Consider the following 25,141-nt stretch of genomic DNA (forward strand, 5'->3'; position numbering starts at 1 on the left):
GGGGGTGCATTATTCCCTATGAGGGGGTGCATTATACCCTATGAGGGGGGCAGTATTATACCCTATGAGGGGGGCAGTATTATACCCTATGAGGGGGGCAGTATTATACCCTATGAGGGGGTGCATTATTCCCTATGAGGGGGGCAGTATTATACCCTATGAGGGGGGCAGTATTATATTCTGTGAGATGGCTGCCTTATATTCTATGAGATGGCTGCATTATACTATGTGAGGGGGCTGCTTTATATTCTATGAGGGGGCTACCCCAACTCCTGCTACATAATTAAGACATGTACAACCTTATACCCGGATATTAGCGTGTTTTACCGCATAATTGGTGGTCTGGTATTTAACTCTATGCAGCTACATAGTGGGCCCCAAGAATGATTTTCTCTGGTGGGCCCAAGGTGTTCCAGTCCGACGCTGTACTCAATACACAGACACCAAGACAAAACGTAAAATAATTTTTTGCCCGGCAATCTTATTTTGAAATGGGGAATCAGGCAAGTAAATTTCTGGCCTACTTAGTACGACAGCATAATGCAACTAACACTATCCTGCAGATTCGTGAATCGGGAGGTACTTTGGTTTCCTCAACCGAGGAGATACTGAGGTGCTTTTATGACTATTATGGCTCACTATACAATTCTAGGACCGATATGGGTGTCCCGGAGTGTCTAGATTATTTGTTAGATGTGGAGTTCCCTGTCCTGAGTCCTTTCCAACGGGCCTTTATGGATGGTGAGTTTACTTTGGAGGAGGTGGAGGATGCCATAAAAGACATGGCCTCTGGGAAGGCCCCTGGGCCGGATGGATTTCCTGTGGAGTTATATAGGAAATATCAGGATATATTGGCACCACTTTTGTTGTCAGTGTTTCGTAGGATCTGGGAGGGGGGGATGCATGCCTGAGTCCTTTTATGAGGCCAGTATAATAGTTCTTAAAAAGGAGGGGAAGGACCCATTAGATTGTGGATCTTACAGGCCTATATCACTAGTAAATATGGATTATAAAATTTTTACAAAAATTTTGGCCAAAAGAGTGAATTCGGTTATAGTAGATCTTGTACACCCTGATCAGACAGGATTTATGCCTGGGAAGAGCACCTCCATAAACATCAGACGTGTCCAATCAGTGGTCCAATATAGCTCTCTGGTACCGGATAATGAATGGGCATTGGCATCGCTGGATGCGGCCAAGGCCTTTGACTCGCTAGAATGGTCTTTTCTTCGTGCATGTTTGCAGCGGTATGGATTTGGTGATAGATTTCAAAAATGGGTTAATATTTTATACATGAAGCCCAAGGCTCGGGTCATCGTAAATAACTCCATATATGAATCATTTTCACTGTACAGGGGAACTCGACAGGGGTGTCCCCTTTCCCCGGCCCTGTTTGCTCTTGATATTGAGGCGCTGGCAATCCGTATAAGATCTTCCCCCAATATTGCTGGTATAGAAATAGCGGGCCGGACGGATACCATAGGCCTATATGCTGACAATATGGTGATATTTATGGACAAAGTGGAAGAGACCCTGACAAGAGTGATCACTACCATAGATAAAATCAGTTAATATTCTGGCCTATACATAAATTGGGAGAAATCTGCTTTGATGCCTCTCTCCCATGCTCCGATGCCACGACTTGAGACTCTCTCCTCACTGCCCATTGTATCCAGTTTTAAGTATTTGGGTGTTCATATTTCTCAAGGTAGTAAATTTGATCTGCAGCTCAATATACAACCATTGCTGGAGACGGTCAAAGGTAAATTTGTGATTTGGGGTAAACTTCCACTGTCTGTAGCTGGACGTATCAATCTAATTAAAATGATATTACTCCCTAAACTTAGTTACACTCTTCAGCATAGTGCGGTGGTGGTACCCAAGTCCTTTTTTCGCTAATTTAAATACCCAAAACACATCCTTTATTTGGGGGAAAGCCAGGCCTAAACTTAAACTAACCACTCTACAAAGGCCCAAGAAGGGAGGAGGGGCGTTACCCAATTTCTTTTTATATTACTTAGCTGGACAGGCCAAGGCCATAACTACATGGATGCCTGGAGGTCATCTCCCAAATTCTGAGAGTCATCTACTTCATGCTGCAGGGATCAGCTGCCCACTGGGTTTTTTGGAAATAAGGAAAGTGAATGTCCCGAAGCTTCTGCCTCTGCTCCGTCTGGCGCGTTCGATATGGAGACAAATTAAGGGACTGGTTGGATTCGGGGATGTTGTAGCTGAAATGCCTTTATGGAATAATGACTATCTCCCTGTATTACTCGAACATCCTTCCACTGAGTTCTGGGTTCAGTATAGTGTCTCTACGATAGGTGAGCTATATGATCATGGAACATTGGTATCCTTTGAGCAATTACAGGTTAATCGCGGTGTTCCGAGATCCCAGTTTTTCCGTTATTTACAGTTAAGATCAGCTTTTTAATCGCACATGAGGTGTATAGGTATAGATAATGCCATTTGGTCTCTACCCCGATAGGGATTCTCAAGTCACAGGGCCCTCATGGTCTCATCTCCTCTCTATATACATACATGTTGTCAGTGGGGACAGAAGGTGCCTTGGATTCCGTTAAGAAGAAATGGGAGGGGCTCATCCCAGATGCGCAGGATGAAGAATGGGAAGAAATCCTGGAGTCACCAATATGGGTATCTGTCTGCCAACAACAGGATGATACAGTTATATTTTATTAATCAGTCATATTTGACTCCAGTTCGACTCTTTAAGATGGGCCGATACCCGTCATCGGAATGTTTGAGAAGTCATTCAATAGGTGCAGATTTTATCCATATGATCTGGTGCTGTCCTGTTGTTGCGCAATACTGGAGAGGGGTGACATCATTATTAACATCCTTGGTACAAACCCCAGTTCCCCTTGAGCCATTGATCTGTCTTTTTGGAGCGTGGGATGAGGAAGCATGGGGTCATTATGTTGGGATTTTTTTTACGGGAGACACTGTTCATGGCACGGAAGATACTAGCATTACGGTGGATGGGGGGTTCGCCTCCTTCTCTTGGGTCCTGGATCAATCTGGTAAATTCGATTATCCCATATGAACGTACACTGTATCAGAATAGAGGGTGCCCAGGTAAATTCGAGAAGATCTGGGAGAGTTGGAATTCCTCTCACCTCACTTTGCAGAGCGGAGATGTCGCACAGTAAACTACTCATTATATAGATGTAGGCTTCGGAATAGTTTAGTTTAGTTTGGTAGATGTAGGTAGAGTTTAGAAGCTAGGCAGGTTTTATCACTGGTATAATACAATACTACTGTGATTCAGTTGATGTAATGTTTGCTTTATTTACACACAATTGATGCATATATTATACTAAATGTTTTTTTATGTTGTCTGAACTTATATCCATTTTATATCAAACTCAACATCTTGTACTGGATGTGTGTATTATATAACTGCCTATGGTTAATAAACGAATTTAAAGAAAAAAACAACCCAGGAGTTTATTAACGCAAAGAAGTGGAATATTCTTGAAAGGCCAAGTCAGTCACCTGAGCTCATCCCAATTGAGCATGCATTTCATTTGTTAAAGACTAAACTTCAGACAGAAAGGCCCACAAACAAACAGCAACTGAAAACCACCGCAGTGAAGGCCTGGCAGAGCATCAAAAAGGAGGAAACACAGCGTCTGGTGATGTCCAGGAGTTCAAGACTTCAGGCAGTCATTGCCAACAAAGGGTTTTCAACCAAGTACTAGAAATGAACATTTTATTTACAATTATTTAATCTGTCTAATTACTTTTGGTCCCTTTAAAAACAGGGTGGCACTTGTTAAGGAGCTGAAACTCCTAAACCCTTCATCCAATTTTAATGTGGATACCCTCAAATGAAAGCTGAAAGTCTGAACTTCAACTGCATTTGAATTGTTTTGTTTAAAATTCATTGTGGTAATGTCTAGAACCAAAATTCGAAAAATGTCTCTGTCCAAATATATATGGACCTAACTGTATTTGCACATGCTTTCTCAAGTTACCAGGAGACCTTGAAAAAGCGCGTGTACATGCGAAACAGCCATAGGTCGTTTAGGAATACTACTTCTCCCATGCACCTGATATTTATGAATAAAAAAAGAATTGGAATGGCCACTGCCATGGATTATACTGTTGCTAGTGTGAGGAAATGTTTCAGACTGTTACTTGCCCCCACATCAGTATAGTGCAGCAGTAATCTAAAATATTTAACCCTGAGATTATCACACAAAACAGTAATCATTCTCTGCTGTCATTCACTCTCATCATGTGGCCCCCTCTCCATTCATTCTACACCAGAGGCTGCTTATAAGACAAAACGGGATGGCAGAAACTTATCCAGGAGATAAGTGTAAGGGGACTTGCTGCGGGTTTGACGGTGTATTTATGCAGCGTCAAACCCGCAGCATCCAGATGTTAGAGCATAGTGGATGGGATTTCAAGACATCCCATGTCCACTCTGCGTCCACAGACGCCCTCAGATCACCCATGGAGACTGACATGCGGCGCACCTCTCCAAACCGCAGCATGTCTATTTATCTTGTGGAGATGCGAGTCTCTGCAAGAAAAATTGCATCAATTTAATGTGTTGGATGCTGTGAATTCACCCGGTTCAGTGACAACATGCGAAATCACCTGCGTTCAATAGATGGTAGCGCTTTGGACGCAACAAACATATGCTGTTTCCAAAGCGCTGCTACTTCCGGATCGTGTGCACCCGGCCTAAGTCTTAGAGGTTGTACCATACAGTGGGGAAAAAAAGTATTTAGTCAGTCAGCAATAGTGCAAGTTCCACCACTTAAAAAGATGAGAGGCGTCTGTAATTTACATCATAGGTAGACCTCAACTATGGGAGACAAACTGAGAAAAAAAAATCCAGAAAATCACATTGTCTGTTTTTTTTTTTTCATTTTATTTGCATATTATGGTGGAAAATAAGTATTTGGTCAGAAACAAAATTTCATCTCAATACTTTGTGATATATCCTTTGTTGGCAATTACAGAGGTCAAACGTTTTCTGTAAGTCTTCACAAGGTTGCCACACACTGTTGTTGGTATGTTGGCCCATTCCTCCATGCAGATCTCCTCTAGAGCAGTGATGTTTTTGGCTTTTCGCTTGGCAACACGGACTTTCAACTCCCTCCAAAGGTTTTCTATAGGGTTGAGATCTGGAGACTGGCTAGGCCACTCCAGGACCTTGAAATGCTTCTTACGAAGCCACTCCTTCGTTGCCCTGGCGGTGTGCTTTGGATCATTGTCATGTTGAAAGACCCAGCCACGTTTCATCTTCAATGCCCTTGCTGATGGAAGGAGGTTTGCACTCAAAATCTCACGATACATGGCCCCATTCATTCTTTCATGTACCCGGATCAGTCGTCCTGGCCCCTTTGCAGAGAAACAGCCCCAAAGCATGATGTTTCCACCACCATGCTTTACAGTAGGTATGGTGTTTGATGGATGCAACTCAGTATTCTTTTTCCTCCAAACACGACAAGTTGTGTTTCTACCAAACAGTTCCAGTTTGGTTTCATCAGACCATAGGACATTCTCCCAAAACTCCTCTGGATCATCCAAATGCTCTCTAGCAAACTTCAGACGGGCCCGGACATGTACAGGCTTAAGCAGTGGGACACGTCTGGCACTGCAGGATCTGAGTCCATGGTGGCGTAGTGTGTTACTTATGGTAGGCCTTGTTACATTGGTCCCAGCTCTCTGCAGTTCATTCACTAGGTCCCCCCGCGTGGTTCTGGGATTTTTGCTCACCGTTCTTGTGATCATTCTGACCCCACGGGGTGGGATTTTGCGTGGAGCACCAGATCGAGGGAGATTATCAGTGGTCTTGTATGTCTTCCATTTTCTAATTATTGCTCCCACAGTTGATTTCTTCACTCCAAGCTGGTTGGCTATTGCAGATTCAGTCTTCCCAGCCTGGTGCAGGGCTACAATTTTGTTTCTGGTGTCCTTTGACAGCTCTTTGGTCTTCACCATAGTGGAGTTTGGAGTCAGACTGTTTGAGGGTGTGCACAGGTGTCTTTTTATACTGATAACAAGTTTAAACAGGTGCCATTACTACAGGTAATGAGTGGAGGAAAGAGGAGACTCTTAAAGAAGAAGTTACAGGTCTGTGAGAGCCAGAAATCTTGATTGCTTGTTTCTGACCAAATACTTATTTTCCACCATAATATGCAAATAAAATGAAAAAAAAACAGACAATGTGATTTTCTGGATTTTTTTTTCTCAGTTTGTCTCCCATAGTTGAGGTCTACCTATGATGTAAATTACAGACGCCTCATCTTTTTAAGTGGTGGAACTTGCACTATTGCTGACTGACTAAATACTTTTTTGCCCCACTGTAAGTGTCTAAAATGAGAAAACTCCATTGGGTTTAACCCCTTCACCCCCAAGGGTGGTTTGCACGTTCATGACCGGGCCAATTTTTACAATTCTGACCACTGTACCTTTATGAGGTCATAACTCTGGAACGCTTCCATGGATCCCGGTGATTCTGACATTGTTTTCTCGTGACATATTGTACTTCATGTTAGTGGTAAAATTTCATTCAAATAACTTGCGTTTAGTTGTGAGAAAAACGGAAATTTGGCGAAAATTTTGAAAATTTCGCGATTTTCCAACTTTGAATTTTTATGCCCTTAAATCACAGAGATACGGCACACAAAAAACTTGATAACTAACATTTCCCACATGTTTACTTTACATCAGCACAATTTTGGAACCAAAATTTTTTTTTGTTAGGAAGTTATAAGGGTTAAAAGTTGACCAGCGATTTCTCATTTTTACAACACCATTTTATTTTTAGGACCACATCACATTTGAAGCCACTTTGAGGGGTCTATATGATAGAAAATACCCAAAAGTGACACCATTCTAAAAACTGCACCCCTTAAGGTGCTCAAAACCACATTCAAGAAGTTTATTAACCCTTTAGGTGCGTCACAGGAATTTTTTTGAATATTTAAAAAAAAAATGAACATCTAACTTTTTTTCATAAAAAAAATACTTCAGGTTCAATTTTTTTTATTTTACCAAGGGTAACAGGAGAAATTGAACTGCAAAAGTTATTGTGCAATTTGTCCTGAGTACGCAGATACCTGATATGTGGGGGGGGACGACTGTTTCGGCGCATGGCAGAGCTCAGAATGGAAGGAGCGCCGTTTGACTTTTTCAATGCAAAATTGGCTGGAATTCAGATTGGACGCTATGTCACGTTTGGAGAGTCCCTGATGTACCTAAACAGTGGAAACCCCCTACAAGTGACCCCATTTTGGAAACTAGACCCCTCAAGGAACTTATCTAGATATGTGGTGAGAACTTTGAACCCACAAGGGCTTTACAGAAGTTTATAACCTACAGCGGTACAATTAAAAAATCATATTTTTTCCACAAAAATGATCTTTTCACCCCAATTTTTATTTTCCCAAGGGTAACAGGACCCTAAAAGTTATTGTGCAATTTGTCCTGAGTACGCTGATACCCCACATGTGGGGGTAAACCACTATTTGGGCGCATGGCAGAGCTCGGAAGGGAAGCAGCGCCATTTGACGTTTTGGGCTGGAATTGAGATCGGACACCATGTCACGTTTGGAAAACTCCTGATGTACCAAAACAGTGGAACCCCACACAAATGACACCATTTTGGAAACTAGACCCCCTAAGGAACTTATCTAGATGTGTGGTGAGCACTTTGACCCCCCCAGTGCTTCACAGAAGTTTATAACATCCGGGCGTGAAAATAAAAAATTCGTATTTTTTCCACAAACATGATCTTTTAATCACCATTTTTTTATTTTCCCAAGGGTACCAGGAGAAATTGGACCCCAAAAGTTGTTGTCCAATTTGTCCTGAGTATGCTGATACCCCATATGTGGGAGAAAACTACTGTATGGGCACACGTCGGGGCTCGGAAGGGAAGTAGTGACGTTTTGGAATGCAGACTTTGATGGAATGGTCTGCGGGTGTCATGTTGCCTTTGGAGAGCCCCTAATGTACCTAAACAGTGGAAACCCCCCACAAATGACACCATTTTGTATACTATACCCCCCAAGGAACTTATCTAGATGTGTGGTGAGCACTTTGAACCCCCCAGTGCTTCACAGAAGTTTACAACGCCCGGGCGTGAAAATAAAAAAATTCGTATTTTTTCCACAAACATGATCTTTTAGTCACCATTTTTATGTTTTCCCAAGGGTACCAGGAGAAATTGGACCCCAAAAGTTGTTGTCCAATTTGTCCTGAGTATGCTGATACCCCATATGTGGGAGAAAACTACTGTATGGGCACACGTCGGGGCTCGGAAGGGAAGTAGTGACGTTTTGGAATGCAGACATTGATGGAATGGTCTGCGGGTGTCATGTTGCCTTTGGAGAGCCCCTAATGTACCTAAACAGTGGAAACCCCCCACAAATGACACCATTTTGTATACTAGACCCCCCAAGGAACTTATCTAGATGTGTGGTGAGCACTTTGAACCCCCCAGTGCTTCACAGAAGTTTACAACGCCCGGGCGTGAAAATAAAAAAATTCGTATTTTTTCACAAACATGATCTTTTAGTCACCATTTTTATGTTTTCCCAAGGGTACCAGGAGAAATTGGACCCCAAAAGTTGTTGTCCAATTTGTCCTGAGTACGCTGACACCCCATATGTGGGAGAAAACTACTGTATGGACACACGTCGGGGCTCGGAAGGGAAGCAGTGACGTTTTGGAATGCAGACTTTGATGGAATGGTCTTCTGGTGTCATGTGCGTTTGGAGAGCCCCTGATGTACCTAAACTATTGAAACTCCCCACAAGTGACCCCATTTTGGACACTAGACCCCCCACGGAACTTATCTAGATGTGTGGTGAGCACTTTGAACCCCCAAGTGCTTCACAGAAGTTTATAACACTCGGACGTGAAAATAAAAAAATCATTTTTTTCCACAAAAATGATATTTTTGCCCCCAATTTTTTATTTTCCTAAGGGTAACAGGAGAAATTGGACCCCAAAAATTGTTTTGCAATTTGTCCTGAGTAGGCTGATACCCTACATGTGGGGGTAAAACACTGTTTGGGCGCATAGCAGAGCTTGGAAGGGAAGGAGCACCATTTGACTTTTTCAACTCAGAATTGGCTGGAATTGAGATCAGACGCCATGTTGCATTTGGAAAGCCCCTGATGTGCCCAAACAGTGGAAACCCCCAATTCTAACTCCAACCCGAACCCCCAACACGCCCCTAACCCTAACCCTAGCCCTAACCCTACCCTAACCCTAACCCTACCCCAACACACCCCTAGCCCTAACCCTAATGGAAAAATGGAAAAAAATACATTTTTTTAATTTTATTATTTTTCCCTAACTAAGGGGGTGATAACGGGGGGTTTGATTTACTATTTATCGCGGTTTTTATGTTTGGCGGCTGTCGCACGCTAAAAGACGCTTTTTATTGTAAAAATAGTTTTTGCATCACCACATATTGAGAGCTATAATTTTTCCGTATTTTGACCCACCGAGTCATGTGAGGTCTTATTTTTTGCGGGACAAGTTGACGTTTTTATTGGTACCATTTTCGGGCACGTGAAATTTTTTGATCGCTTTTTATTCCGATTTTTGGGACGCAGAATGAACAAAAACCAGCGTTTCATGAATTTCTTTTGGGGGGGGTGCGTTTACACCGTTCCGCGTGCGGTAAAATTGATAAAGCGGTTTTATTCTTCGGGTCAGTACGGTTACAGCGATACCTCATTTAGGTCGTTTTTTATGTTTTTGTCGGTTTTATGCAATGAAAACTACTTTATATAAAAAATAATTATTTTTGCATCGCTTTATTCAGCGAGCTATAACTTTTTTATTTTTTCGCTGATTATGCTGTGTGGAAGCTCGTTTTTTGCGGGACAAGATGACGTTTTCAGCGGTACCATGGCTATTTATATGCGTCTTTTTGATCGCGCGTTATTACACTTTTTGTTTGGCGGTATGATAATAAATCATTATTTTTTGCTTCGTTTTTTATTTTTATTTTTTAAGGGGTTCGCTAAAGGGGTTAACTAATGGGACAGTTTTATAGGGCGGGTCGTTACGGACACGGCGATACCTAATATGTGTACTTTTATTGTTGTTTTTTTTTATTATTTCCAAAAAATGGATTTATTGGGGGAATATTTTTTTTTTTTCTAATTTATTTGGCGATTTTTTTTTTTAATTATTTTTTTACATTATTAAATAGTCCCAGGTGGGACATCACTGTCCTGTGACAGATCGCTGATCTGTCACACCACAGATCACTGTGACAGATCAGCGATCTGACACAGGCACTGCAGAAGGCTTCCTCATGCCTGCGCTTTGCAGGCACTGAGGAAGCCAGCTTCCGCAGGCCCCCGAAGGCCCCCGTCGCCATCTTGGATTCGGGGGCCTGGAGGAAGGGAGTCCCCCGCAGCAGCGCTGCACATTGCGCTGCCGTGGGGGGCTCAGGGAAGCACGGAGGGAGCCCCCTCCCTGCCGATGCTTCCCTTTAACCCCCAGTACACCGCGATCGTGTTTGATCGCGGTGTGCAAGGGGTTAACGTGTCGGGGGCGGTCCGTGACCGCCCCTGACACATTGTGCCGGGTGTCAGCTGTGATAATCAGCTGACACCCGGCCGCGATCAGCGGCGCTCACCACGTGGGTGCCACTGATCGCGCCGACGTACTATCCCGTCCCCGGTCATACGGGCCTGGGTACCGTGGACGGGATAGTACGTCGGATGGCAGGAAGGGGTTAAAGAGATCCTGTTAGCAGTTTTTCTAAAGTTCTGATGAACAGAATAGGATGTCTTCATACTGTAAATGTACCGTATATACTCGTGTATAAGCCGACCCCCCTAATTTTGTAACAATCTGGGAAAACTTATTAACTTGCGTATAAGCCTAGGATGCACAGTGAGTGGCCCCAGATAATGCTGCACAGTGAGTGGCCCCAGATAATGCTGCACAGTGAGTGGCCCCAGATAATGAGGACAGTGAGTGGCCCCATCATGTTACTGGTGCTGCCACCGTTTCAAAAAAAGACAAAAAAAACCCTGTATACTCACCTCTTGCTGCCCGCTGCTCATCAGCGTTGCCGGCTCTGGAACCGGGACAGGTGAATATGGCTCCCCCCCGTTCATACGCACCCCCTCCTGGCGCTCCTCTCTGCAGCCCCCCTGCTTGTTCCATGTTCTCAGCGCCGCTGCTCTTCCTGCTTCAGCGGTCACGTGGTACTGCTCATTAAACTCATAACTATGCGCATATTCATGAGTTTAATGAGCGGTACCACGTGACCGCTGAAGCAGGAAGAGCAGGGGAGCTGAGACCATGGAACAAGCAGGGGGGCTGCAGAGAAGAGCCAGGAGGGGGCGAGTATGATCTCTGACACCCCCGATCCCCCTCCCCCGCCGACCCCCCGGTATATGACTCGTGTATAAGCCGAGAGGGGGACTTTCAGCCCAAAAAATGGGCTGAAAATCTCGTCTTATACACGAGTATATATGGTATGTGTAAGTGGCAGCATGACTTTTGAAAGTGCATTGCAGGCAGATCTAACGGTATTTTTCACATGTTGCATTTTAGCTACATTTTTTTTCTGCAGGTGAAAACCTGCTCTCTTGGCAATAAGGTTATGTTCCCATGATCAGGAACTGCTGTGGATTTCAAGAAATCCCATGTCCACTATGTGTGCATAGTGACCTGTGGATCACCCACGGAGACGGACATGTGGCTCGTCTTTCCAGACCACAGCATGTCAATTTCACTTGCAGTGATGGTAGTCTCCACAACAGAAATTACATCAATAGAATGTACTGGATGCAGTGAATCCGCACGGTTCAGTGATCACATGCAGATTCCCCTGCGTTCAATAGATGGCAGCGCTTTGGTCGCAGCGAACATACACTACGTCAACAGCACTGCTACTTCCGGATCGTGGTCACCCGCCCTAAAGAAGCTGCTTACAAAAATCAGTTTTTGATGCATTTTTATTGTCTCTTGTGCATGCTGATAAAGTTTAGTGCCCCCTCAAAAAATCATGATGTGACTTCCTTAGAGTTTTTGCACCAAAACAAATACAAAGACCTTTCTAATGATCTTTTTACTCTTAGACCTGTGACGGGGACAAGGGGGCATCCTCTACGTCTGGAGGAAAGAAGGTTTAAGCATACTCACAGACGCGGATTCTTTACTGTAAGAGCAGTGAGACTATGGAACTCTCTGCCATATGATGTTGTAATGAGTGATTCACTACTAAAATTTAAGAAGGGACTGGATGTCTTTCTTGAAAAGTATAATATTACAGGGTATATACACTAGTCTCCTTAATATTGCGTTGATCCATGGAGCTAGTCTGATTGCCGTATGTGGAGTCGGGAAGGAATTTTTTTCCCCAATGTGAAGCTTACTGTTGCTACATGGGGTTTTTTTTGCCTTCCTCTGGATCAACATGTTAGGGCAAGTTAGGATAGGATATGGGTTTAACTAGATGGACTTAAAGTCTCCCTTCAACCTTAATAACTATGTTACTATGTAAAAACACAGCAAAACCTAAAACCTGCACTTTTTGGTTTGTGTTTGCACTTACTCATTGCTTTCTATTGGTGATAAAATGCTGCAAAAATGCTTAAAGTGACATGCTGCAGTTTCCAAAAACACAGTAGTTTTCCAAATCAGTCAGAAAAAAACAATCTGTGTGTATGAGATTTCTTTGCCGGTACTGTAAAACGCAGCTTAAAATTTGCATTAAAAAAACGCAGCAAAAACGTGAACATAGCCTTAGGAACTACCTTCTTGTTCTATGTACTGAGTGCTCCCCAACTCCTCTCCCTCTACTTGATTGATCGATGTAGAGTCTGACCAGGGCTCCAGCCATTATTCAAGTCCAGAAAAGCAAATTTTGTTCCCTTTACCCTCTTAACATAAAATCAGGTATATGCACATGACTGTGGGGGGTGATCGCATGTTGAGTGGGCTCCGGAGCTGGGCTTTTTCCATATGCAAAACTTGGAGTAAAAACAATAAATAAATGCCCTGCAGTAAGAAAATAAATACTAGTAATGCATGTAACACACATAAGGTGCTTAGCTGACACCATGTTGATCAATAAAGCATGTCCAGTACGCTGTCTCCGCGTTGTACTTTTCCTCATAGCTAGTCATTAGATGGTTCCCTGAACACATGCAGATTTAACAGCGTGATTAGAATGCAGCGTTTTAGACGCAGCAAATATATGCTGCTGTATCCTATTCGTGGGCACGTAGCCTGATACTCTCGTTATTGAGGTAGATGCAGGTCCTAGCCATGCTAGGCTAGTTTCACATTTGCGCCTTTTGCGCAGCGTTACGTGCGCACTTGAAACACAGTAAAAACCGCTTGCAAACGCATGTTAACGCAGCTATTTTTAGACGGATCAGCGTGCACATGATGACAAAAAACCCAGCGTTTGTATGCGTTTTCATGAGTTTTTGCGTTTTTTAGACGCATGCGTTCACTAGGTGTCACATTTCACAGATGGAAAATCCTTGAAAATTTCTTGAAACAGACTCCACCAATGGGACATCGGTGGGTGTGTGTCATGGGAATGCTTTATATATACCCTGTTTACAGCTGAATTCTTCAGATTTTGTTGCTTTTTTCTTTGTCATCATGGATCTGCGCTGGAAGAGTTTTCGCTTCAACTTGGATCTGGACATCGCGCTGTCTCAGGCTTTTGCATTTGCTTGCCAGCAACAAAGGGAGAGAGAGACAGCGAAGACGGCAGCAGGGCGTTTTTGGAGACATCCGATTATTGGAGTCCGGGAGAGCCGTGGAGCGTACCACACCCTCTACAGTGAGCTACAGGGAAACCCGGCGAAATTTAGTGACTATACCCAGGGATGTCCCAAGAAAGCTTCATGGATTTGCTTTCTCATGTTCAAGGAGCCGTCCGGAGACAGGACACACAGCTCCATCGTGCGATTCCTCCTGAGGAGCGGCTCCTGGTCACATTACGGTACATAATATTTAGAAACCAATGCCTGCATAATTGTTTTTGCTCTGCCATGTACTGTTCCAAAGCATGCAGAATTATTGTTCTGCCATGTAGTAAACCAAAGACTGCAGAATTATTGTTATGCCATGTACTAATATTTTTTCACTTCAGTGTTTTAAAAAACCCTAGACATAAATCTTAATTTTTGTTCTTTCTCTGTTTGGCAGATTCCTGGCTACTGGAGAGACCCTATCTTCACTTCACTTCCAGTACCGGTTTGGAATCTCCACCTTGTCGGGAATAGTTGCGGACACCTGCCGAGCTTTGTGGGACGTTCTCTGTCCTTAATTTATGCCCCTGCCCATCGTGGATAAGTGGATTGATATTGCTGAAAAATTCTGGACAGTCTGCAATTTCCCCAACTGTTTGGTAGCTGTGAATGGAAAACACATCCGGATAATAAAACCCAAAAGAAGTGGATCGGAGTACTATAACTACAAAAAGTACTTTTCTACAGTACTCATGGCCATTGCGGATGAAGACTGTCTGTTGGTTGCAGTGGACATTGGGGCATTTGGCCAGTGGAATGACTCACAGGCTTTTAAGAACTCGGACATGGGCTGTAGGTTGTATGGCAACCATTTTAATTTCCCCATGCCACGGCCTCTTCCCCACACCGAAGGTCCGCCACAGCCATTTGTAATGGTTGGGGATGAGGCCTTCCAAATGTGCCAAAACCTGCTGAAACCCTACTCCAGCCGGGACTTGGACCACACTAAAAAAAATATTTAATTACAGACTGACCAGGGCCCAAAGAACTTTAGAGTGTGCTTTTGGGATTCTTGTCTCAAGATGGCGGATTCTCGGCACAGCCATTAATCTTAAACGGGAAACTGGATGAGGTGGTGAAGGCGTGTGTGGTTCTACACAATTTTGTGATGGCTAAAGAGCACCCTAACTTTGAACTAGATGAACAAGCTGCAAACCCATTGCCTGAATTCACTCAGCACCCTCTCAGGTCATCAGTTGAAGTTGGCCAAATGAGAGACCAATTTGCAGCCTACTTTCTCTGATGTAGGACATGTGGAATGGCAAGATCAAATGGAGTAAAATTGTCTTCTTGTGTGTATGTGAATAAAAAATCCTGTTTTGATACCTGTACCGAGTGCACTCTTTTTTTTTTTTTTATACACTCCAATACAATAATCACCTGCCCAGGTGTACCAGTGAATTCAGGATGCTGTGTTTTCTGCATCATGAATTTACTACTACTCCTGACCAGGTGTCTATACATACACACAATTTGTATGACCTTTATCATCTCTCTAGTTTGTGTTCAATTTGCAGCGACGTGGAGATAATACAACTAATATTTGTATCACCTGACCTGATGTTACAAATAGTGATTTTGGGATGCAATAGCATCCTTCACTCTTTGACACCTGATCATGTGAGTATAAATATTAGTTGTGTGATATCCAATGTGGCTTCAGTATGAACGCATACTGGAGAGAAGGTAAAGTTTATACAACTTCTACAATCCCCAGGCCTGGTGTCATGCTGAAGTGAGGACACCCCAAAAACGCATTCAAACTTCAGAACGTTATCACACCTGGGCAGGTGAATACACATATGAGTTAAACTCCAGCATCTCTCCAGTCTGCGTGCAATAGATAATTCAGACTGAAGCGACGCTGCAGATGACAACTCTAAAGGCCCCTTTACATTTAGCGATGCACCAGCGATCCGACCCAGTCAGGATCGCTGGTGCATCGCTAAATGATTGCTAGTGAGCTGTCACACAGGCAGACCTCACAGCGATGCAGCAGCGACGCAGCGCACGATACCTTTCACACACTGCGATCCTGACGTCCTCCCGCCCGCCTCCACGCGTCGCTCGTCGGCACCAGACGAGAAATGGAGCCGGACATTCTCGCGTGATCAGCGATAGACAGCGGGGGAGCCGGTCGGAGGTAAGTATCACACATAGCGATATCGCTATAACATCACAAAATCGGTGACGTTATAGCAATATCGCTAGCGATATCGCTATATGTAAAACCCCCTTTAGGTATAGTCACCTGGCCAGGTGTGATAAATAGTTATCATACAAGGCCAGGGTATTGTAGATATGACGTGTATTTTCTCCATTATCTCTTCAGTTTATTCACAACACACTGAATAGATGAGGTGGTTAATTACAAGGTGTATCTAGAATCCCCTGGCCTTGTGTCACAAAGAGTGAAATGATGATGGTAAAACACACCATCCTCAATTCACTCTTTATGATACCTGTCAAGGTAACAATAGATATGCCTTGCACGCAACACCATCCTCTATTCAGTCTGTGCAGTATTAGCAGACTGAACAGACTGGTGGTGAAAATACAAGTCATATATTTGTGTTTATGACTACACATATCTCCAGGACTGACACAAGCAACATGTGTCAGTAGTGGAGCTATGTGGTGGCAAAAACACAAAGTGTGCGGCGCAGTGTGTGTTGGCAGCGTAAGACATTAATCAAACAGTATTATGGTAAACCAGAATTTAACATTTATTTACAAAATAAAACATTTTATATTGGGAACGACGTTTGGGGGAAGATGGTGGCAAGTTGGGGGTGTGGAGAGACGAGGAACGGCTTAAAGGGGAGGAAGGGGTTGTAGGGGAAGGGGCAACAAAAGTAGTGGGGGAAGGGAGCTCAGGGATGGAACAGGAGGCAGGATGAGACGCAGTGTGAGGAGAAGGGGGAAGGACAGACAAAGTTTTTGGGTTTTTTTGTGTCTCCTGTGTCCCGGTGTGTCCTGCCTGGACCCCCTGGCACTATGTGACCGCCTTGACCTGGGTAACCGCCTGGAGCTGGTTGACCTTGGCTAGATTTCCACAAAAATGGAATGGGGGTCACCCCTCTGCTGCTGCTGAAGCTCGGCGGTGGCGGTGCTGGTCCATGCAGGAGTAGCGGTGGCGGTGCTACATGCAGGAGTAGTGGTGGTGGTGCTACATGCAGGAGTAGCGGTGGTGGTGCTCCATGCAGGAGGGGCGGTGGTGGTACTCCATGGCGGAGGAGCGGTGGTGGTGCTCAAAGCAGGAGGAGTGGTGGCGGTGCTCCAACCAGGAGGATTGGTGGTGGCGGCAGTGCTCTAAGCAGGCGTGGTGGTGGCGGTGGTGGTCCAGACAGGAGCAGCTCTTGCCATGGTGGTGGCGGTGGATTGTCCAGCAGCACTAGGCCTTGGGGTGGTGTCTAGCTTGGCTTGCAGGTGGCCGTGCAGTGGTATGCAGCAGAAGTCGGTAGCGAGGGTAAGCAAGTCAATGGTGGCACAGTTGGAAATGACACCACTGACTGCTGCATGTACTGACTCTGCTGCATAGCCTGCATGAAAGCAGTGTTGCAGGCCTGCATCACAGTCAGCTGAGATCTGGACTAAGGCGTTCTGCCATGGCCTGTTGAATTTGGTGGAAAAAATGGTGCGCTGGTCTGTTGAGATCGGCTTCCAGACGGTCAAGGCGATGGTTGACAACCTGGAGGCGGTTTTCCATGAGGGTAAAACCGCTTTCCACTCTGTCTGACAGCGCCTTGAGGCCATTCTGAAAGACCGAGCTCAAGTGAAGGAACTCGGGCATGACATTCCTGTCCGAGGCCTTCTGCCGCTGGCGGGAAGTGCCCCCAAAACCAATGGCAGAGACCTGGGACAGGGGAAGACCTGACATACCAGCTTCCTGGTCGTTCGATGAAGGACCGCTCAAGGGACAGGTTGCAGGGTGCTGCTCCAGGTGCTGTGAAAAGAAAAACATTACTATCATGCATATACAATAGTTAAAGCGCCAACTCCAGTGGAATAGAAAAGCACAGAGTAAAAAACAATATAAACAATATAATACACTGTGGAAAAAATAAATTAAAAAAAATTAGACAATGCACCGTTGGCCAGGATAACACAAATGTGTGTGATGCTAGAACATCGCTAGCATCACACACACTTGTGTGAGCATGGACAAATACACTGCCGCATCACACAGCAAAACAAATTAGACAATGCACTGTTGGCCCGGATAACACAAATGTGTGTGATGCTAGAACATCGCTAGCATCACACACACTTGTGTGATACAGGCCAAGGTCACTGCCGCATCACACAACATTGAAATACTTACGAAAATCCTTTCGGACCCGGGGAGAGGCGTTGTCCCAGTCATCCATCAGTGCTGTGGCCACCTCATTCCAGAGCCGCCGGGTCACCACATGGTCTACGTGCTGCAGATCACGGCTGTCTCATAACGGGACTCGCTCCTGGACTAGGTTGATTAGGGCGTCGTTGTCTAGGGCCATGTCTTCGTCCCGTTATGGAGCCTAGGAAAAAAAAAAATATATAATCTTGGAAAGATTTGGAAATGAAAAAGATAGAAAAATATAAGAAAAGAAGCAAGATTGAAGATGAAACACAGGCAAGAAAAAAAGGCAGGGGAAAAAAAAAAGGACAATCACAGTCAGTCTATACTTACAGGCTGTCTCCCGGCTGGCACTTGGGACTGGCTGCTCCTGCTGTTCATCCTCAGAAACCGTGGCCGATGAGGTCTGAAAAAGAACAAAAATTAATTTGGTACATGTGTAGATGTGACAGTGAATACTTATCCAAACTGTAGGGCAGGATGGTACACACTTCATGCTCTGCTTGGGCCAGTTCACCACGGTCCGGTCTATATTCCTCCCCAGAAGACATGCTGCAATAAAAAAAGAGACATTAGTACATAATAAATTTAAAAAAGGACAGGCAGACATTAGGTTTAGAATACTGACATTATTGAAGTGGCTGCTTCTCTCCAAATTTCATGACAGGACGCTATTGTCTCTTCCAGGCTGTCTGTAGAGTAGTGGTCTGCCAGTACAACACCTTCTTTTATCTTCACTACCCCCTAAACAATGTTTCTTTGTGTAGGAGGTGGTTTAAACCATTGTCTAGACATGTTTACTCTAAAATCGCATGCGATCAAAAATGCATGCGCACGCCTGCGATCCCATAGACTGTAATGTGTTATTTTGGCGCATTCCGTGCGCACACGATCGAATGCATTTTTTTTTAACAAGGTTGTACGGAACAAAAAATGCGACATGTTGCGTCTAGCGCATCTAGGCGCACACCTGGAAAAAGCGCATGCACACGATAGCAAGCGCTACACCATGTGACCACCATGTTAAACATAGGGGCGCATGCGATAGGGTACGCCCAATCTGCTGCGATAAAAAACGCTAATGTGAAACCAGCCTTAGAAATGGGAATAACCATTGCCAACTGCTTTATCTGTACAGCGTCTTTGTATGCCAATGGGTCTACATGGTAACAGACAACAATCAAACTGTATAGTCTGATTCTGAAGTTATAATCCCTTTTGTCCGACCCCTCCAAATTATAAATGAGCAAGATGGAAGGAAGTTGGGGTCTCTTTACACTGCAAGATTATTGTGAACAAGAGTTCCTAGATATGTTCATTCATGAAAATCATGCAGTCTATGAAGTCTGTTGATCATCCAATGAGTGAGCATTTCACTTGTTCATTATGTGAAATGATCTAGTGTTGCATAAAGGATCATCATTATCAGCAGCACTTTCCCTGTGTAAATATGACTTGTACTGCCGAGAATAATGGCAGTCTATTTGTATGGCAGTCTAGTGTGCATCTAAAGCCAGGTCGTCCTATCTGAAGAGGCTATTAAATGGCCGCAATCAAGTAGCTGATCATTTGGTGCCAAAGATCTTCGTGTGTAGACGGAACTTAAAGGTTTTGTTCGGGTTTTTGACGATTTTGAATAGTCATAGCACATGAGCCACACACTGTCAGAATTCACTGATGCCGGCCCAGAGAACGGGCATTCATGTGACCACAAGTATGTGATATCCGTACTTTCAGACACATTCCCATTAGACATGTGCGGCCATCACTTGTATTGAGCAAGGCCGTGTACTTCTAGTCGGACTGTGGCCGGAAGTATGCATTTTGTACACTTGAGGTCACATGACCACCCGCTGCCAACACCAGGGAATGCTGGTAGTGCATGCTGTGCGCGATGTAATGATTCAAAAGTCTGCAGTGACATAGAATGACTGCAGACTTCCTTCACAAACCTGGAAAGACTACTGGGTGATATATAGGGTTTGAGTCTAGTCTGTAGCAATGGAGACACAAAGGTCTCAATGATTAGATTGTCCAGCTCAATGATAAAGTGAAAAAAATAGATTCTTTATTCATTTAAAACATTCTTAAATAGAGGATAACACATCAGCATAGATAGTTACAGAGCATTGCGCTATCAACGCGTTTCTGGTGTCCAAGCACCCTTAGTCACACAAAGTACAAAGGTCTACATTGGAGCTATAAACCGGAAATGGTAGATTATTTTTATATACAAGTGTATTCAAAGTTGCTTCATTTTTCACTTTAGTTTTCCTTTGAAGAAAAAAGTTAAAGCAAACGTAAATCCACCTTCTAAAGCTGCGATGTTCCCAACTAGAGTTGAGCGACTTTTGTCGGATCGGGTTTCGTGAAACCCGAATGAAACAAAATTTGAGTCGGCTGAAACTGGTCCGACTAGGGAAAAAAAAGTCGGAGTTTCGTCCGAAACCCGACCCCAATGCAAGTCAATGGGAAGTAAAGGTCAGCATTGAGTGGATGAATGTCATCCGCTCAATGCCGACTTTTATTTCCCATTGACTTGCAATGGGGTCGGGTTTCGGACGAAACTCTACTCCCAACTATTACAATAGAACCGAGAAGCTGTCCTTCCATTTTCTTTGTCTCGAGCGCTCCTGGTGCATGAGTTTCCCAATATGTTGTTTATCGGAGAAACTGCCAAAATCCTAAAAAAGAAAGGATAAAAAAAAAACAGTGAAGGCTTGATGATTTCTGATGAACCATAAAGAAGATGAGCGGGGTTATTCTAAACTGCTGATTTCAGGGAAGTGTTGTATCACTGGAGATGTGTGTTTTATAGGACACGAATATTCTGACCATTTTGGCAGCTCAGCAAAGTGATAAACAGAGTTTCATTAGAGGAGAAGGTTATGTCTTTGGATACGTGATGGCGCCAAGATAATGATAATTCTCAATATCAGCCATAATTATTTTCCTTCCTCATTGAACATAACAGAAACACGATACCCTTTATCCTTTCTGTATTGAAAGCTAAACATTTCATCTTTACCGGGAACAATAAAACTCATCCTAAGGTGCCAGCTGTTTAATGAGTGCACTTCCATATTTAATAAATTCTATTAACAATACACACCCAAGTCACATTCTAGGTGAACGGGCCCTAATTAAAAGCACACACCATCTGCTGGTGCATGGCAGCAGGGTGGCACACCACAGCCAGCGTGCTCCCTGGGACTGGATATGTATTATGCATGAGCCGTGTCTGGAAAATGTCAATGATCCCACAGAAGACATCCTGGAAGCTGCTTAGCTCCATCTAATGGGCACATCTGTCATTAATCCCCTTTTTGAAAATAAATGGCAAAAATCATTTTCTTTTATGCAATATCAACACACGGGATTAACCGTCATTAGGCAAAGTAAACCGGTCACAAAATGGGATTTTTTTTTTTTTCTGTTTCCTTTAGGCTTTTTCTAAGTTTTATTTTAGCTGTTGTTGGATACTATTGGCAATTCTGTTTTATACCAATGCAACATCAAATGGAATAAAGTGCGTTAGTTACTATTATTTGTCACAGTGTAACGCTTCTTGGGCAGTGTTATACGCTTGCAGGAGATTGTTTTAGTTTGATGAAAAAAATATCTTTTATTAATAATTTATAATTAAATAAAATAACTGACACCTTTGGCTTCTCAACTGAATAATTTAGGAGTAAAAAAAATGTTTAAAAACCTATCAATAATGTTATAATGGAAAATATTTAATATGTGCAGTGTCTCCTCTCCTTTCCCCTTCTGATTCTTCCTTTCCTGTTCCTTACAGCTCATAGGAGCCGTTAAAGGGAACCTGTCAGTCTTTTCATGTTGCCCAAACCACGATCATCATGAATTAAAGCCTGGTTTCAGCCAGGTGTAATTTTTTCTGAAACGCTCCGGAATTTGAGGGTATGTGCACACGTTGCAGATTCAGCAGCTGGTTTTTCCGCGCGGATCCGCAGGTAAAACCGCAGGTAAAGTGACCTGCGTTTTTCCTGCTGTTTAGCCTGTGGTTTCACACCTCTACTATGTTAAAGGTGTGAAACCACTGTGGAAACCGCCCAAACAATTGACATGCTGCGGTTTGTAGACCGCAGCAAAACCGCGTGGAAAAAAATGCAGAGCCTTCTCCAGACATAGAACAAACGAAAACTGAGCGTAACAACTAATATAGGGTTAACGGAGTGTGTACATAACAGTATATACTTATACTTATAAGTGTACATCCTAGAAACTTGAATGGCAGACCATTCGAGATACATGAGAAACCAAAAGAGCACGCTGAACATGGATCAAGTAGAATGGATATGGGACTGAAAATTGTGACATAAGACACCTTTATTTAGCAGTGGGTGGTAATTATTAGCACAGTGTGCAAAGAGTGCCCGCACAAGTAAACAGTAATTCAATATAAAACGTAATAAAAAAACAGGTATTATACACAGGTATAGGGCAGATTCAGAAAGGAGGGGGACCACAAAAATAAATGTACAGTGGGGCAAAAAAGTATTTAGTCAGTCAGCAATAGTGCAAGTTCCACCACTTAAAAAGATGAGAGGCGTCTGTAATTTACATCATAGGTAGACCTCAACTATGGGAGACAAACTGAGAAAAAAAAATCCAGAAAATCACATTGTCTGTTTTTTTTTCATTTTATTTGCATATTATGGTGGAAAATAAGTATTTGGTCAGAAACAAAATTTCATCTCAATACTTTGTGATATATCCTTTGTTGGCAATGACAGAGGTCAAACGTTTTCTGTAAGTCTTCACAAGGTTGCCACACACTGTTGTTGGTATGTTGGCCCATTCCTCCATGCAGATCTCCTCTAGAGCAGTGATGTTTTTGGCTTTTTGCTTGGCAACACGGACTTTCAACTCCCTCCAAAGGTTTTCTATAGGGTTGAGATCTGGAGACTGGCTAGGCCACTCCGGGACCTTGAAATGCTTCTTACGAAGCCACTCCTTCGTTGCCCTGGCGGTGTGCTTTGGATCATTGTCATGTTGAAAGACCCAGCCACGTTTCATATTCAATGCCCTTGCTGATGGAAGGAGGATTGCACTCAAAATCTCACGATACATGGCCCCATTCATTCTTTCATGTACCCGGATCAGTCGTCCTGGCCCCTTTGCAGAGAAACAGCCCCAAAGCATGATGTTTCCACCACCATGCTTTACAGTAGGTATGGTGTTTGATGGATGCAACTCAGTATTCTTTTTCCTCCAAACACGACAAGTTGTGTTTCTACCAAACAGTTCCAGTTTGGTTTCATCAGACCATAGGAAATTCTCCCAAAACTCCTCTGGATCATCCAAATGCTCTCTAGCAAACTTCAGACGGGCCCGGACATGTACAGGCTTAAGCAGTGGGACACGTCTGGCACTGCAGGATCTGAGTCCATGGTGGCATAGTGTGTTACTTATGGTAGGCCTTGTTACATTGGTCCCAGCTCTCTGCAGTTCATTCACTAGGTCCCCCCGCGTGGTTCTGGGATTTTTGCTCACCGTTCTTGTGATCATTCTGACCCCACGGGGTGGGATTTTGCATGGAGCACCAGATCGAGGGAGATTATCAGTGGTCTTGTATGTCTTCCATTTTCTAATTATTGCTCCCACAGTTGATTTCTTCACTCCAAGCTGGTTGGCTATTGCAGATTCAGTCTTCCCAGCCTGGTGCAGGGCTACAATTTTGTTTCTGGTGTCCTTTGACAGCTCTTTGGTCTTCACCATAGTGGAGTTTGGAATCAGACTGTTTGAGGGTGTGCACAGGTGTCTTTTTATACTGATAACAAGTTTAAACAGGTGCCATTACTACAGGTAATGAGTGGAGGAAAGAGGAGACTCTTAAAGAAGAAGTTACAGGTCTGTGAGAGCCAGAAATCTTGATTGCTTGTTTCTGACCAAATACTTATTTTCCACCATAATATGCAAATAAAATGAAAGAAAAAACAAACAATGTGATTTTCTGGATTTTTTTTTCTCAGTTTGTCTCCCATAGTTGAGGTCTACCTATGATGTAAATTACAGACGCCTCTCATCTTTTTAAGTGGTGGAACTTGCACTATTGCTGACTGACTAAATACTTTTTTGCCCCACTGTAATAGATGTAACAAAATAACAAAATGATAGCTGAAATACATAGACCTGGTAATCTATTTAATGTAACCATATATTTTTTTTATATATGTGGAGGTAGCAGTATTCCACTATAGGATATGTGCTTGTAAATCGTGACATCCCTGATGAAGGACTCCTCTCCGAAATGCGCATCGAGGTGTGCGCCGCACTTGAACCGGGGACCACTATCAGATTAGCATCAGGTAACCCTTGCTGCTATCCACATTCCCTCTCCCTATACAACCTTTTGTAGATCATATTATCTTGTATTATAACTTTTATACTGGGAGAGGGACCCGTCTGACCTTGCCTGTAGTCACCATGTTGTCCCGCAGCAGCGTCCTCATCTTTCAGCCACAATGGGGTCAAGTCAGAAACATGGCAACTCTGAAGGACATCACCAGGTGACTGAAATCCATCAAGAATATCCAAAAGATTACAAAGTCCATGGGAGAGGTGTCATGATGCACAAGCACATATTCTATAGTGGAATACTGCCTCCCCCACATATATAAAAAATATATGGTTAAATTAAATGGATTACCAGGTCTATGTATTTCAACTATCATTTTGTTACATCTATTATATATATTTATTTTTGTGGTCCCCTTCCTTTCTGAATCTGCCCTATACCTCTGTGTATAAATCCTGTTTTGTTTTTTTTAATTACGGTATGTTTTTATATTGAATTACTGTATACTTGTGCGGGCACTCTTTGCACACAGTGCCAATAATCACCACCCACTGTTAAATAAAGGTGTTTTACTTTACAACGTTCAGTCCCTTATCCATCCTTCTCTTTTGGTTTCTCTTCTCCTGATATGTCTGTGTTAGTAGATAATTGTGCTCCTCAATATATAAGGCTGCCTTCACA

At 43.5% G+C, this 25,141-nt stretch overlaps 1 protein-coding gene and 1 long non-coding RNA gene across 4 annotated transcripts in view; both read left to right on the top strand.

The window, feature by feature from the left end:
- Window positions 1-25,141, top strand: part of LYRM4 (LYR motif containing 4) — a 209,650-nt gene that overhangs the window by 43,620 nt on the left and 140,889 nt on the right. The window lies entirely within an intron of this gene.
- Window positions 11,359-15,127, top strand: LOC141083185 (uncharacterized). Its single transcript, XR_012230666.1, has 2 exons — window positions 11,359-13,987; window positions 14,194-15,127. It is a non-coding gene; the product is annotated as an uncharacterized lncRNA (long non-coding RNA).

This window comes from Dendrobates tinctorius, unplaced genomic scaffold (assembly GCF_039654945.1).
Source record: "Dendrobates tinctorius isolate UK_male_01 unplaced genomic scaffold, ASM3965494v1 ptg000004l, whole genome shotgun sequence".
Taxonomy (NCBI): Eukaryota; Metazoa; Chordata; class Amphibia; order Anura; family Dendrobatidae; genus Dendrobates; species Dendrobates tinctorius.